The sequence below is a fragment of the Lichenostomus cassidix genome, chromosome 9 (assembly GCF_008360975.1).
Source record: "Lichenostomus cassidix isolate B80296 chromosome 9, HeHo_3.0, whole genome shotgun sequence".
NCBI classification, from domain to species: Eukaryota; Metazoa; Chordata; class Aves; order Passeriformes; family Meliphagidae; genus Lichenostomus; species Lichenostomus cassidix.
This window is the reverse complement of record NC_139490.1, coordinates 2506792-2519936: the sequence shown is the minus strand read 5'-3', so window position 1 is coordinate 2519936 and position 13145 is coordinate 2506792. Positions and strand designations below refer to the sequence as shown.

Genomic DNA, 13145 nt, shown 5'->3' with positions numbered 1-13145 from the left:
TAAACAGGTACAGGGAGGAAGATTAAGACACCTGTGGAACCATGTTGAAACAATTCTCTGGAATATTGTCTAAATTTTCCTTAGGGTTCAGTTAATATCATAAGTATTTTCGTTGTGGTCTCTGGAGAAAAGAATGACAATGGTGCACCAAACCCCTGAATTATCCAGGTAATTAGAAAGCCTGTGAGCTTCCATCGTTATTTGTCACACTTGAGGCCCCAAAAGAGGGTCAGTCTAATTCTCTGTCTATTCATTTATTTAAGGACCTCTTTAGGCATAAAAATTTTAGTGGTGATGAGATGATGTAGTGATCAATAAAGTACAAATAATCATACATTACCTAATTATATATTAATAGCTATCTGCAGTTGTATAATCTGAAGTGATAAAGGCCCTTAAAATTATTGTCTGAGTTTGTGTAAAGTTGAGAAAAACTTGTGCTCCTCTCCCTGTGTGAGTGTCATGGCTGTTGAATGTCACAAATATCACACAAAAATATGGCAAAAAAAAGATTTTCCACTTAAAACTACACCAAGTAAGTGGATAAAATGATGTTCCTTTGAAATTGTGTCTGATGTTTATAAACACCAAGGTATTTTGGATCTGAAATTAAGTAATTTTCTCTGCTTTCAGGGAAAGGCTGCATTCCTACAGATCCCTGTAAGCTTTGGGTTTAATGAAGCTGAAAATAACCTTCCAATCTGAGGATCAGCTCCATTGCAGTCGCTCCCTGCTTTAAATCTGCTTTAACTCACAATTGCATTCTGTTTAGGATTGTTTCATTTAAAAAGTGATGGCTGATGGAACCTCGAGCCACTCCCAGCTTTGATACATTTGCCAAGTGGAAATATTCAAACTCTAAGAGGGAAATGAGCATTTTCAAGTGAAAAATTAAATATAATGTTTTGATTGGTTCCATGAGTTGTAGGAGACACTTCCCCAGGATATTTGATGCTGCTTGGGAAATGCAAAATGCTTCAACCATCCTGGTGCACTTGGCTTCGTCAGGGTTGATTTGATTATATCACCAAGTAAAACATGACCAAAATCCCATTATTCTGATCAGCTGAGAGAAAATGCCCCGTTTTGGTGGTGCTGTGGGCACTCAGTCAGCTGTGGGAAAGATCCCTGGGGATTTCCCCACCATCCTTCAGGAGGAGATGCCCAGGGAAGCCTTTTTGGCACCAGCAGGGACCACAGGTGGAGTCACACCTGAAACTTTGATGGACTCAGCCTAGAGCCTGAGTCTCTCTTACAGCTTTCCCCAGTCCTTCCCACGGGAACAAGGAGTGAAATTAAGTTTGGATTAAATATTCAAAGCCCTTGTAATGCTTATTTGGAAGAGGAATTGTTTGTCTCCAACGGATGGGAAAGGTAAGAGATGCAAAGTTAAATCAACTTGTTATTAATGTTATTAATGAAATTGACTCTTGCTGTGTGTTTTGCTAACAGATGTAAAGAGGAATATTGATCTGCTCTGGTTTCACAGATATGAACAATGTCTGTACAGAGATTCACACTCATCTCTGAATCCATTTTCAACACCAACTCCACATCCCTTAGAGGCTTAGCAGTTGTTTTATGCAGAATTTGCTCCCAGGAAAACTTCCAAGCCTCTGCTTTGTGGAATTCAGTGAAAGTTAGGGATGCTTTTAAGAAATAGAGCAGAGATTGAGCTGCTGATTGCTGCCATAAATACAGCAGCCTTGGGTGGCCAGATTGTAACACACTGCTGCTGCTTGCTCATAAATCAAAAAGTTTTCATCGCTTTTAAGCAGAAAACTGCGACTCTTATTAAAGTAAGATTAAAGTCAAAACCTGATTCAACACAGGTAAAGAAAAGAGATATAAACCTCTAGTTTAAGGTCAAACCTCTAGTTTAAGGTCAAACCTTTCATTTTCAGGAGAAATCTTTTGATATTCAGGAGATGACAGAGTTTTCCCTTCACATTTAGCCAAACCACTGCTCATCCACAGATGATATCTGAGCACCAACCTTGGAAAACTTCATACATTCCACTTGCACAACTCCTTTTTCCTGTGCACTACACCAATCCCATCTCCCAGGAAAACTTCCAAGCCTCTGCTTTGTGGAATTCAGCTAAAGTTAGGGATGCTTTTAAGAACCAGAGCAGAGATTGAGCTGCTGATTGCTGCCTTGGGTGGCTGCAGTGTGTGGCTGACAGCTCCATGTGCTCCTTTGGCCTCAAATAACAAAGCCATTACTGCCCTCAGTGCTGCTGACAAACAAAGCAGTGAAACATTTGATCCTTTCATGGCCTCCCCAAAACTTACAGGTTATGGTCTTTTCAGGGAAAACGTTTGCAATTTACTCGTGGTGACAGGATTTGTCTTTTCGTACATGGGAAAAAATGACAGATGGCTTGACCTGACTTTGTGTTTGTGTTTCCCACTGCTGTGTTATTTCCTCCCTTATGGCATAGATGATTATTTAGTGTTATGGTGTGAAAAGTCCTTATTTAGGGTATTTTAAAGGATTAAGTTTGAGTTGTGTATATACTTTTAAGAAGGAATAGCCATAAAATGAGCAATTAGTACATTTTAAAAAAGCTTAGATCGTTCATTTATTTTGGAAAACAGGTGGAAAACTTGGATTTTTGGACCTAAGGGAAAAAAAGGAGTGTAAAAGAACTGTCAGTTCTTCAGAGAAATAATGGTGTGAGCAGAACCACCTTGAGTTACTCTGACATATACTTAACCTCTGTAAATTTAGGTGTAATTTACATTCTTCATTCCTGTGCAAAGAGGGTTTCTGGCCAGAAAATTTCTTCTTAGGGTTAGAGTGGCAAAGCAATGAACAATCTTTCCTCTTGACTTTGATGAGCCTTATCTGGAGAGCCCAATCTGTTGAAAGATGTCACTGCTCTGCACAGATTTGGGTAAATTGAACATCAGGAGAGCAGGGAGAGCAGCTCAAGGTCTATAAAATGTGTTATCTGAATCACAGGAGAAGAGAGGAAATATTGAAGAGGGTCTGACAATGTTACATTTCAAATATTCCAGTGGCAAATAACCTCCCACAGTCCCATACAGAAAGAGAAAGGAAAAGCTTTAATTGGTTTCTGTTAGGAAAGGGAGATCCTCTGCTCAAGGGTTAAGGTGGTGAGTAATGAACTGTTAGTAGAGCTGACAACAAGGTAAACTCCTCTAAAGTATAGCACAAGTTGAGGAAAAATTTGATATTTTTTGAAAGATGGAAAGAAATCATGTTAGATTTATGAAAAAGGGGAAGAACATCTTCAGGTGCCCCTTGTGCCTCAGTGGCACCACAGCCTGCAGGGCTCAGCCCTCTGTGTCACCTTTGCAGCCACTGAGGGACATTGAAACCCAACCAGCTCCTCTGCATCTCAGCCTGAGAGGAAATCCTTCAATTCCACAAAAGTTTTGATGCAATAGTAAACTTAATTGCTTATATCCCCATCAAGGAGTTATTTCCAAACCATAATCTCTGACATGAAGTTCTTTAACACGTGGTTTGTTTATTTATTCATATTATTAATTATTAATAAACATGTGGGAGCAATGTAGCCTGGTGAGGCTGAACTTCAGAGTATCCCTCCAACTAAGTTATTCCATGTTCTCCTAAATCTAAAATGTCCATTTGGGACCTTTCCCCTAGAAATGGACACCAAAATTCCACACTGGCTGCCCTTGAACCAGCAGCAGCTGAGGTGTTTGATGAACTGCTCTGGTTTTGGTGACAGCAGAGCAATAAACATTCCCTAGCAATTAAGCTGTGTGGAACAAGCCCAGATTCACTTGGAGAACGAGGCAGGATTGATGGGAAGCATCCAGAGGTGGAAGGCTAATGGATTAACCTACAGCAGCTCAGCTAACCCCAGGACAGCTCGTGTGAGTGTTGCTGTTCAGCTCCAGCAGGAAACTGAAAGGCACTTTGATCTTGCTGTCAGGAGATCTCAGATAAATAGGATGTGATTCTCAGCGGGTGTTTTTAGGGTAATTTGTATGAATAAAGCCAATGGAGAGGTTTCATTTTATGCTGCCTGGGTATCTAAGGGGTTTGGGGTACATCCCTTTATTATCCTTTCATTAGCATTTATCTATAGACTAAAATAATTTAAATAGCTCTCTTCCTCGGTTGGCTTTATTTAAGTACCAGTGTAAAATACTAATTAGCAATTATTTATTAATGGTTTATTAAAGTACTTCTATTCCTCACTGTTGTATTCCATTATTAAGAACATTTTCTCAGGAATTGTCAGGAAGTCATTCAGACATGAACTTTCCCTGCCCCATCCTGGTTTTTATGTGATGGATGATGTGGCTTTGTTTGAAAAGATTTGCAGTGTCTTCTAAGCAAGCAAATACTCTGTTTATATCATCTTGATATTCCCATAATACATACTAAATGAATATTCCATGCCTGCATTCCTACAGCCAAAACTTGCACTGGTTTATTTAAGATGTCTGAGCAATCTTTCTTTTCCCTCTGGTTCTTCAGCTCAGGACAAGCAGGAAAATACTTCATTTTGAGTTTAGCAGCTTTAAAACCACTGATCCTGCACAGACACCATTTACAAGGTGCATTTGAAAGTCAGTTCACCCAAGTCTTGTCCTAAAGACACTGATTTCTCCCCCAGCTGGGACGGAATTCTTGGAATTTCAGTTCTGAGGGCTTCATCCTTATTAATCTTCTGTTGGAAAAGTTTAATTGCTGACTCACATTCTGAAATGAGGTGGCCCCAGTGATCCTTTAATTTGGGTTTAATTATGATTATTGAGCATTTTCCTGTCCTGACACATTCCAGTTGCCTTTCCAGCAGAGGTGTCTGGGATGAGGCACCCCAGGGATGCTCTGCATTGCCGAGGAGAGCAGGAGATCCAGGGAATTCCCAGGTTCATTCCCAGGGCAGAGCAGAGAGCAGGGCTTGGATCAGCTGTTGGGAGCAGTAATTGCTCAATGAGAGTCTCACATAATTACTGTAATTAAAGTATAACATACTTATTGTTTCTAGCTGTTGCCTGGACTGCCTGGTTTGTTCCCAGGGTTGATATTGGTTTTCCTTTACACTTCACCTGCAGCGAGGGAAAATGAAGATAATTGAGCCCTTCTGAAATTCCCATGATTGAAAAACTCTGCTCTCTATTTAAAACAAATCAAGCACCAGTGGGAAGGGGGAAGGGTGATTTTTAAAATGCAAAATGTGTGCATAAAGCTTTACTTTGAAGCATTTCTGTCCCCAATTCCAGGGCAAACTCATTATCTGTCCCCAAGAATTGTCCCCCAGCCTGCCTGAGATAACACCGATGTGATGATAATGGAGCTGGGCTGTTGCATTTTCAATTCACAATTCAACCTGGGAGCAAGGAGCAGATTTTTTTTGCTGCTCTTAACAGCTCTGTAGCCCTTGGTAAGTTCAATATTACTGCAAAGGAAATCTCAGTGCTGCTGGGGTTTGTCAGTGGGTGCTCCAATGGCAGAGTGTGCAGCCCTACAGGACAGGAGGGGATGAATGTCTGATCCCTGTGCCGTCAGCCCAATCCCATGGGATTTGGACATTGCAAGTGGGAAATAATTTAACACTGAGGAATATTACCAGCTTTGCTGTGTGGTATGTATGAACTGAAATGTGGTGAAAAACTCTCTCCTGTTTGCAGAGGCACCAGAACAGAAAGCACCGTGATAAATACAGATATTCTTGCCCTAAAATTTCCTAGAAAAATGTGAGTTTTTAAAAAATGTCTCTATATCAGCTCCCGAGTTATTCTTTGCTGCTGGCTGAAGAAACACTTGTGCAAACGAAGACATGTTGTGATAATAATTTATTCCAGTAGAAAACCTTCCAAGCAGGAAGACCTTTTGCATGCAAAACACATAAAAGGCTGTAAGTGAAAAGTGAGCATCAATATTTTATGTAACCTGATGTCATTTCAGTTCTCTGTCCGTTAAACACAGAAACTTCAGGACATTGCCTTGCTGCTGCTCCTTTGTAATGAGGTTTTTGCATAGCCAGAACTCTGAACACAGGAGCCATTTGGAGGTCAATTCAAGCTTTTTAACATGAATAATTCCTTTCCATGGATATTTGGGCTCAGTCCTGGAGCACAGAGCTGCCACCTCAACATCCAAACCCTTGAGCTGTGCTCATCCCTGAGCAGTCCTACATGTCCCATTCACTTGTGAAATTTTAGCTGCCACTTCCAAAGCATTATTGACAAAGGGAAACCAAACAGAGAATGAAAATGCTGGATGGCATCTCACAAAGAAATAAAGGATCCTAGAAAACGTGCTGTTTGTCTTGGAGGAAATAATTGGGGCACATTAGTGTGGTTTAATTGCTGCAGTAATTTAAGTGACTTGTGTATCTTTGCTGTAATTATGGTGTCACTAAAGCTGCAAATCCTATAGAAAAATAAGTAAATAGTGCCTTATTGAAGCAGCAGTTTGGGCAATTATGGTGAAGCTCACGTTGGAGAGCAGTGGGGTTTAATCAGGGCAATTTTCTGGCACGTTTAGTGTTTGGTTTTTGCTGTGGTGATTCAGGGTGCAAAGGGATTGTTCCGATTAAGAAGAATTGTGTCCTTGGTGGAGCAACCAAGAAGCACAAATTCCTGTGAATTGACTGATATATTCAATTATTTGAGGAATGGAGTTAATTGTTGAATGTTCATTATCCCTGTGGCCATCAGCACACCAAAGGGAGGGAATAGGTAAGGAATTATTTTTCCTTCCAGGTGTGATGGAGTTCAGTCTCTCTGGAACATCTTATAAGCTAATGAGTTATTACATTATACTGATTTACCTTTATCCTGCACGTGATTTTATTCCAATCAGAAAATCTTTAAACTTTCAGACAGAAGTTGATACCTGTGACTCCTTCAACACTCAGATCATGAGCTGTGTCTTCACTGCATGTGTTTCCCCCACATTCCCAGAATCACAATGGGAAAGGAATGAGGATGAATCCCAGTGATGGTTTTCTGCCCCCAGAGGGGCTGCTCTGGGATTTGGACACTTGAAGGAAACACTTTCTGACTTTGCTTTCACTAAATCAAGCTCTCCTCTGTGCCATTTTGGTTTCCATGTACTACAGCAATGGAGTTTTTGTGTCAAACACACTTCAAGGAGCAGAAGTGACCTCGCTGCTCTCAGCCCTAATTGCCCATAATTATACAACAAACGAGGAAATGGGGCTCTGTAATAAGATGCTGGAGTGAGACTCAGGAATTTCTGTGCTTTGCACATTTGCCACCATCAGATATTGTATTTCTGTTCAAAGGAATGGGAAATAATTGCCTAAATGCAGGCTGAGGACTGGAGTGGAGAAAGCTGTAAAACAAGATAACTGGGAAAAATTTAAAAAAAAGGAAACAGCACTTCTGTTTCAGGGAAAGCTTCAGGTCTAGCAGAGTGGAGCTATTTAGGTGGCAAATATCTAATGGATTAAAGTCTCCTTGTCAGAGGCTGGTGCTTTATCTCTCAGCACACACCTTCCAGAGCCTCTGAAAGCCTTCAAAATGCAGATTCAGGGTTATCGTGGTGCTCCCACTCCTCCCCAATTTGCCAAGGTATTGTTCCATCCATTTAGCAGAGCCTGGGAGCTCTCCTGCCATCAGAGCTGAGTGCCTGGGACTGTCTGGGCACAGAGGGCTGAGGGATGGTGGGCACTGGGATGTGTCACCCCTTGGGGACACTTTGCAGTTTTTCGCTGTTGAACCGCTAGCAGAGTGCAAGAACCAAGCCGTGTCCAATGTGGCGAATTTCTGATTTTATTATTTAATTCTAAAACTTATATAGACTTTCAAAGATCATCCAGATTGGGTCAATTCAAAACCTCCCCCCAGGCCGATTGGCCAGGCTTGAACTGCCTATCTTTCCAGAGACCGTTTCAATAACATCCAAACTTTATCGTTGTTTATGGAACACAGGAAGAAGAAGAGAAAAATTCCCATGGGAAAGAGTCTGTGCTTGCCACATGCATTCAACATTTTTTGCAGTGTTTCCCCTGGGTTTTTATCAGTTTTTCCCTTTTTTTGTTCCCTTCCTATCTTTTCTAGTGTTGCTTGCTCCATGATTGAGGAATAAATCAATGGAAATGCATAAATGATTTGTTGAGCTGACATTTTGATAGTCACAGTTCCAAAGTTCTCTGCATGGATTTCCACCCTCGTGGTTGATGCCTGACTGGGGCAGCCAAGGACTCCTGAAGGCAGCTGAGATGAGTTTGTGGAAGTTTTGCTGTTCAGGGTGTCACTGCCGTGGAGAATATTCCAAATAGGAACAGAACTGTTCAGCCTTCCTGGTTTCCTGACAGAGGGAGAGTTCCTCAGCTCTTCTGTTCCTGGGGTGTTTCTGCCCTTCCTCTGAAATTCAGAATTCTCTTAAGTCTTCTTCTTCCTCTCCTTCAACGGAAACCCAGAATTATAGTTTTGTATAGAATTAAAAAAAAAAAAATTAAGAAGAGAATGAAAGTTGGCTTTTGGATGGGAAAGAATAGTTTTCAAGTTGCTTGATCCTGAGTTTAGCCATTTTCTTTGGAGCATTCCTCACATTCCAATTGCATGAATCACCAGGTATTGATTTGACAACATCTCAATTTTTTGACTCAGACAGTAAAGCTTAAATTATGCAATTAAATGTCTATCACATTATTGCTTCTACCTGGTACAAATACCTATGCCAGATAACTTTATCTTTTAAAATAGGTGCACTGCAATTTTTCTAACAAAAGAGGATCAAAAATTCCTTCCATCCATGACTCATCACTGTCTAACAGTGTCCAATTGCCCTTTGCTTTATTATTATTCCATGTTTTAATGGCATTAAGTAACCCTCTTCATCAAATTTTTGGGACATTTATGTCTATCTCAGACAGTTTTGTGCCATAATATTATTTTCTCTTTCTTATTTTTCACCTCTGCACCTCCACCTGAACACTCATGGCCAGCTCATTTTTGATAATCCTGAGACGCTTTCTTGTGGGTGAAAAATAATTATTTCTGTCAATATTATCACTCCAGTTTTTGCATTTATTTTTATTTTATCATTGGTATTGCCTCCCATTCCTTTTGGACCTGTTCCACCAGCTTCACATCTTCCAAATCACACAGAAAAATGTTTCATTTAACAAGGTGCTTATTTAACATTAATTTAGAGCCAACAGTCTGTAACAATATCCCTCCATCACGACTTTCACTGGATTTCACATTTCCTTCCCAATAAATCTGCACTGTTATGTGAAGTTTTTTATTGCAGTGGTAATGACTTCATTTCCCAATTTATTGATTAATTTTAGTATTAATTTGGGTTAATTATGTGGCTATTAGCAACTGAAATGAAATTCCTTATTCAGCTCTAGTAAAATTCCTGGGCAGCACAAGGTCACTCTGGCAACCAGCTCTTCCTTCCTTGGAGCACATTTTTCCTGGAGTGAGTGATGCACTGGGAACTCTGTGGAGTAAGTAAAAAATTCCTTCCTTATCCCCATTTCCTTGAGAATGGAGTTCAATATTAGCTGTAAGGATAAATATTTCCCAAGGCTCTGCAGAGCTCCTGCTGTTGGGTTGGTAATTCCAGGAGTATTTCATGGGAGGTTGTTGCTTTTCATTTCATTCATTTTCATTCATTCATTTTCATTTCACTGTGAAGGTCATTCCCAACACACCCTTGGGATAATCCACAGTTTTCCTGTTTGCCCCAGGGTGGTGCAGACACTCCTAACTCCAACCTTAGCTCCTAAACTCCTTATCATCAACTTTATGCTGCACTTATGGAAAAACTTTATCATTGCTCCCTGGCCACTCCTGCGTCACGCGAATGCCTGAGTGAAACCTCGACGGGCATATTTCACATTGGAACATCTGAATCCTTCATCCCAGAGGTACAAAAATAACCCAGGGGTGTAAGTTTAGAGGTCACTGGAAGCTGAAATCACCTGGAGGTGAGAGTGGCAACGAAGGTTGTAATGAGTTTTCGAGTTTCCCGCAGCTTGGATGGTGTCAGGATTCACCAACGGATCCTGCCCCAGGAATATTCCTTCCCAGACCTGGGCAGAGCTCCCTGAATTACCACACAAAAACAGGTGTAAGGAAATTACTTTCTTGGCACTGGCGTTGCTCACATCTCTCGGTTGTTGCTACAAATATCTGAATATTAAACATTCACCCCAAGCTCCTAAGCCTTTAATCCTTTTGTTTTCTGACAATAGCCATCTATTATTTTCCGCCGGTGAGAAACGCAAAGCTGAATAATATCCAGCAGTATCATGTCTAAATAAGCAAAGAGCTGGCAGGGAATCAAAAAGATAATAATGGTGGCTTTGCTTTGTTTCCTGCTCGGGAGCAGCAAGGAACACAGGAATTGGCTGCAGGACCATCTGCAGCAAGGACAGGGAAAGTCATGGGAGAAGCAATGAGCTCTGACAAAAAAAACTGCAAAGGGTCAAAGCCCTGATTTCATTAAGCAGCTCTGTTCTGAATTATCTTTTCCTCACTCCAAAAGCTGGGGCATAATCTGTCGTTTCAGCTTTTGTTCAACAAAAACATGAAAAAACCCAGTGTGATGGGTTAGGAGTGGTGGATAAAGAAGTTAGGATTTAATAAGGTGTATCTTGAGTGTTATTTACTAACTGGAGGCTTTTATTCCTTTTAGGTTGTTGTCATTATTGCAGCTCTGTAATTTCGCCTTAAAATGCTTTCTTTTAATTATTATTATTGTCATTATTAACCTAGATATTAACCTCGCTTTAAAAGAAAATAACTAAAGTTCCTGTACTTCCTGGCTTAAAATATATTAATATTTACAAGCCAAGAAAGTAAGAGTCCCCAGTTTATTGGGTTTTTCTCTTAAATAGCATTAGAAAATCCATCAAAGGCTATTTTGGATCTGCCTGATGTATGACTCAAGGATCTTTGGAGCTGGCAGATTCCTGGGCTTCCTGGTGGTCTGTGCATATGTGTCTCCAAACTGGCATAAAGAGGTGCTTGAGTCAATATTTATTTTATTTTTTGAGCCTTTGGACAGCCTAAACACAGAGGGGCGATTTGGGGTCTTAAATCTGAGAATTTCATTTGCCCATAGTTGAATTATTAAGGAGTATCTGCCTTATTTGAGGGCATCAGATGTGAATTCATCCCTGTCTGGAAGGCACAGAATTAATGACCTGCCTTGGGAGGTTTAAGAGTTTTCCCCATTTTTAAGGAATCAAAGGAGAAGGAAGGACAGTCTTTTTAAAGGGATTTAAAACCTGATATGGACTTTTCCCCCCTGAAACCAGTTCTTCAGCTTTTCACCAACTAGGTTTCATGGGAAGCAATGCCTATTTTTTTAAATTCAAAACAATCATATTTAACTGGAATGTTAACCTAAACACGTTCACAATCAGATAATTCCTCTGATGTGTCTAGGTCTGCCAGCACGAGTGAAAATTCCTTCCTGGTACATTCCAGGTAGGAAGGAGCATGAGGGAAAAAAAAATCACATAAAGCTGAAGAAGCTGAGAGAGGATAAATTTGAGGGTAAAACCCGACAATTGTTCCCAGCAGAAAGACCCCAAAACCAACACCACAGTGTGCAAAGTCAACAAATTGTGAATTCAGATATTTGAGGAGGAGGGAGAAGTACAAATGAGTAAGTGAAAAAAAACTTTTTTTTCCAGTTTGCTATGGATGGTGTTTTCACCCAACTGCAAGTGCAGAATTCCTTTCTCTGCTCTGCGTTTTTCCAGAGCTGGGAGGATGCAGCTGAGAGTCACTTTCAACTCGGTGCATGATCAGGAGCCAGCAATTAGCTGGAAGCAAATATTAATTCTCCTTTTCCCCTTCATTTGCAGGCAGTGAAGTCTATCCTGAAGTGAGCATTGTCAGCTACAAATGCCAGGTTCAAATCTCTTGCTTGCAGGACGCTTTCCATTTTGGAATATCCCCGATGTTGTCTCATTACAGCTTAAAAAAAAAATCAGAAAGCAGATAATAGATTTTGATCAAGCAATAATGTCAGGCACATTTTGATATTTCCACGTATTTATGCATGAATGGCCAAAGGAAAAATATTCTTTTTTTTTTTGTGCAACTTGTAATTTCTTTGTCAGTTGAGAAGGCAGATAATAAATATTGGCAATACATAAGACTTGGCTCCACGAAGAGCTACCCTTGCTATCTTGAACAGCAGCAGTTATTAATTTTCAGACATAATCAAGTGATTTATATTCATGATTATGGTTCAAACCATCCTGACACTTGTTCCTTCCACATCAGACGCCTTCTCGCTTCGTGCTTTTTGTGTTCAGCAGCGATTAAATAAGAATGAGAGGGTTTGGGGGTTTTTTAGGAGTATTGTTATAACATTTCTCCTCTGATTTCAGGTCTTACCCACTGAGTCATCACCTGAGCAGTGTGTTCTGCACTGACTTTCTGTAATTATTGTTGGATTTTAGAGGTTCACAGCAAGTCACTTCCTCATTTGCACTGAGAAGTGCAAAATTTATTCCTCTTTCTGTACACCATAGATCCATTGGAATCCTTATTTTGTAATCATTATCGTGACTAGCACTGGTTTCTAATTTGACCTAATAAAAATTCATAAATGACACTGGGATTCAATTTTAATGTTCATTACGTCTGCCATAATTTGTTGGATCAAAAGTGGTATTGGAATGAGGATAAAGATCCATTGTTTAGACATAAAGAAGTATATTTATCTACAAAAAATAGTTTCTATACTATGTCTATTTGCATTTGTTTTAGAAGAACTGCACATACTTCGAAAATGAACTTCAATATGTTCTGCTTCTCCGTTGCAATGAAATGACTCAGTTGATATTATTCCTCTGTCTGTTTGGTAAACAAAATCAAAATATTTTGGTTGTCAATTGCTATAAAATGAAAACTGCTTTTGTCTCAGACGGAGCTCACAGCATCTGATCCTGAATTGTGATGTGCTTTGGGAAAATGACACAACATGGGATGAATCCAAATTCATTCTCTCCAGAGTCTCGTTGGGGGAAAATCTGTTTTCAGTGTATTTGTGAGGCTTTAAAGCTCCTTGCCTTGCTCAGTTGAAAGTCTGGAGGAGACTCCAGGCCTCTCAGAACAGCTCAGCTTTTTTCCTTCCCTGGATGTGAGCAGAGCTACCCTGGACAGCTCCCAGGTTGGAGCTCTGGGAT

General features: G+C 40.3%; 1 long non-coding RNA gene across 1 annotated transcript; it reads left to right on the top strand.

Annotated features, from left to right (window-relative positions):
• Positions 1 to 1004: 1004 nt before the first annotated feature.
• Positions 1005 to 12489, top strand: LOC146433063 (uncharacterized). Its single transcript, XR_014853979.1, has 3 exons — positions 1005 to 1374; positions 9336 to 9440; positions 11814 to 12489. It is a non-coding gene; the product is annotated as an uncharacterized LOC146433063 (long non-coding RNA).
• Positions 12490 to 13145: the final 656 nt, after the last annotated feature.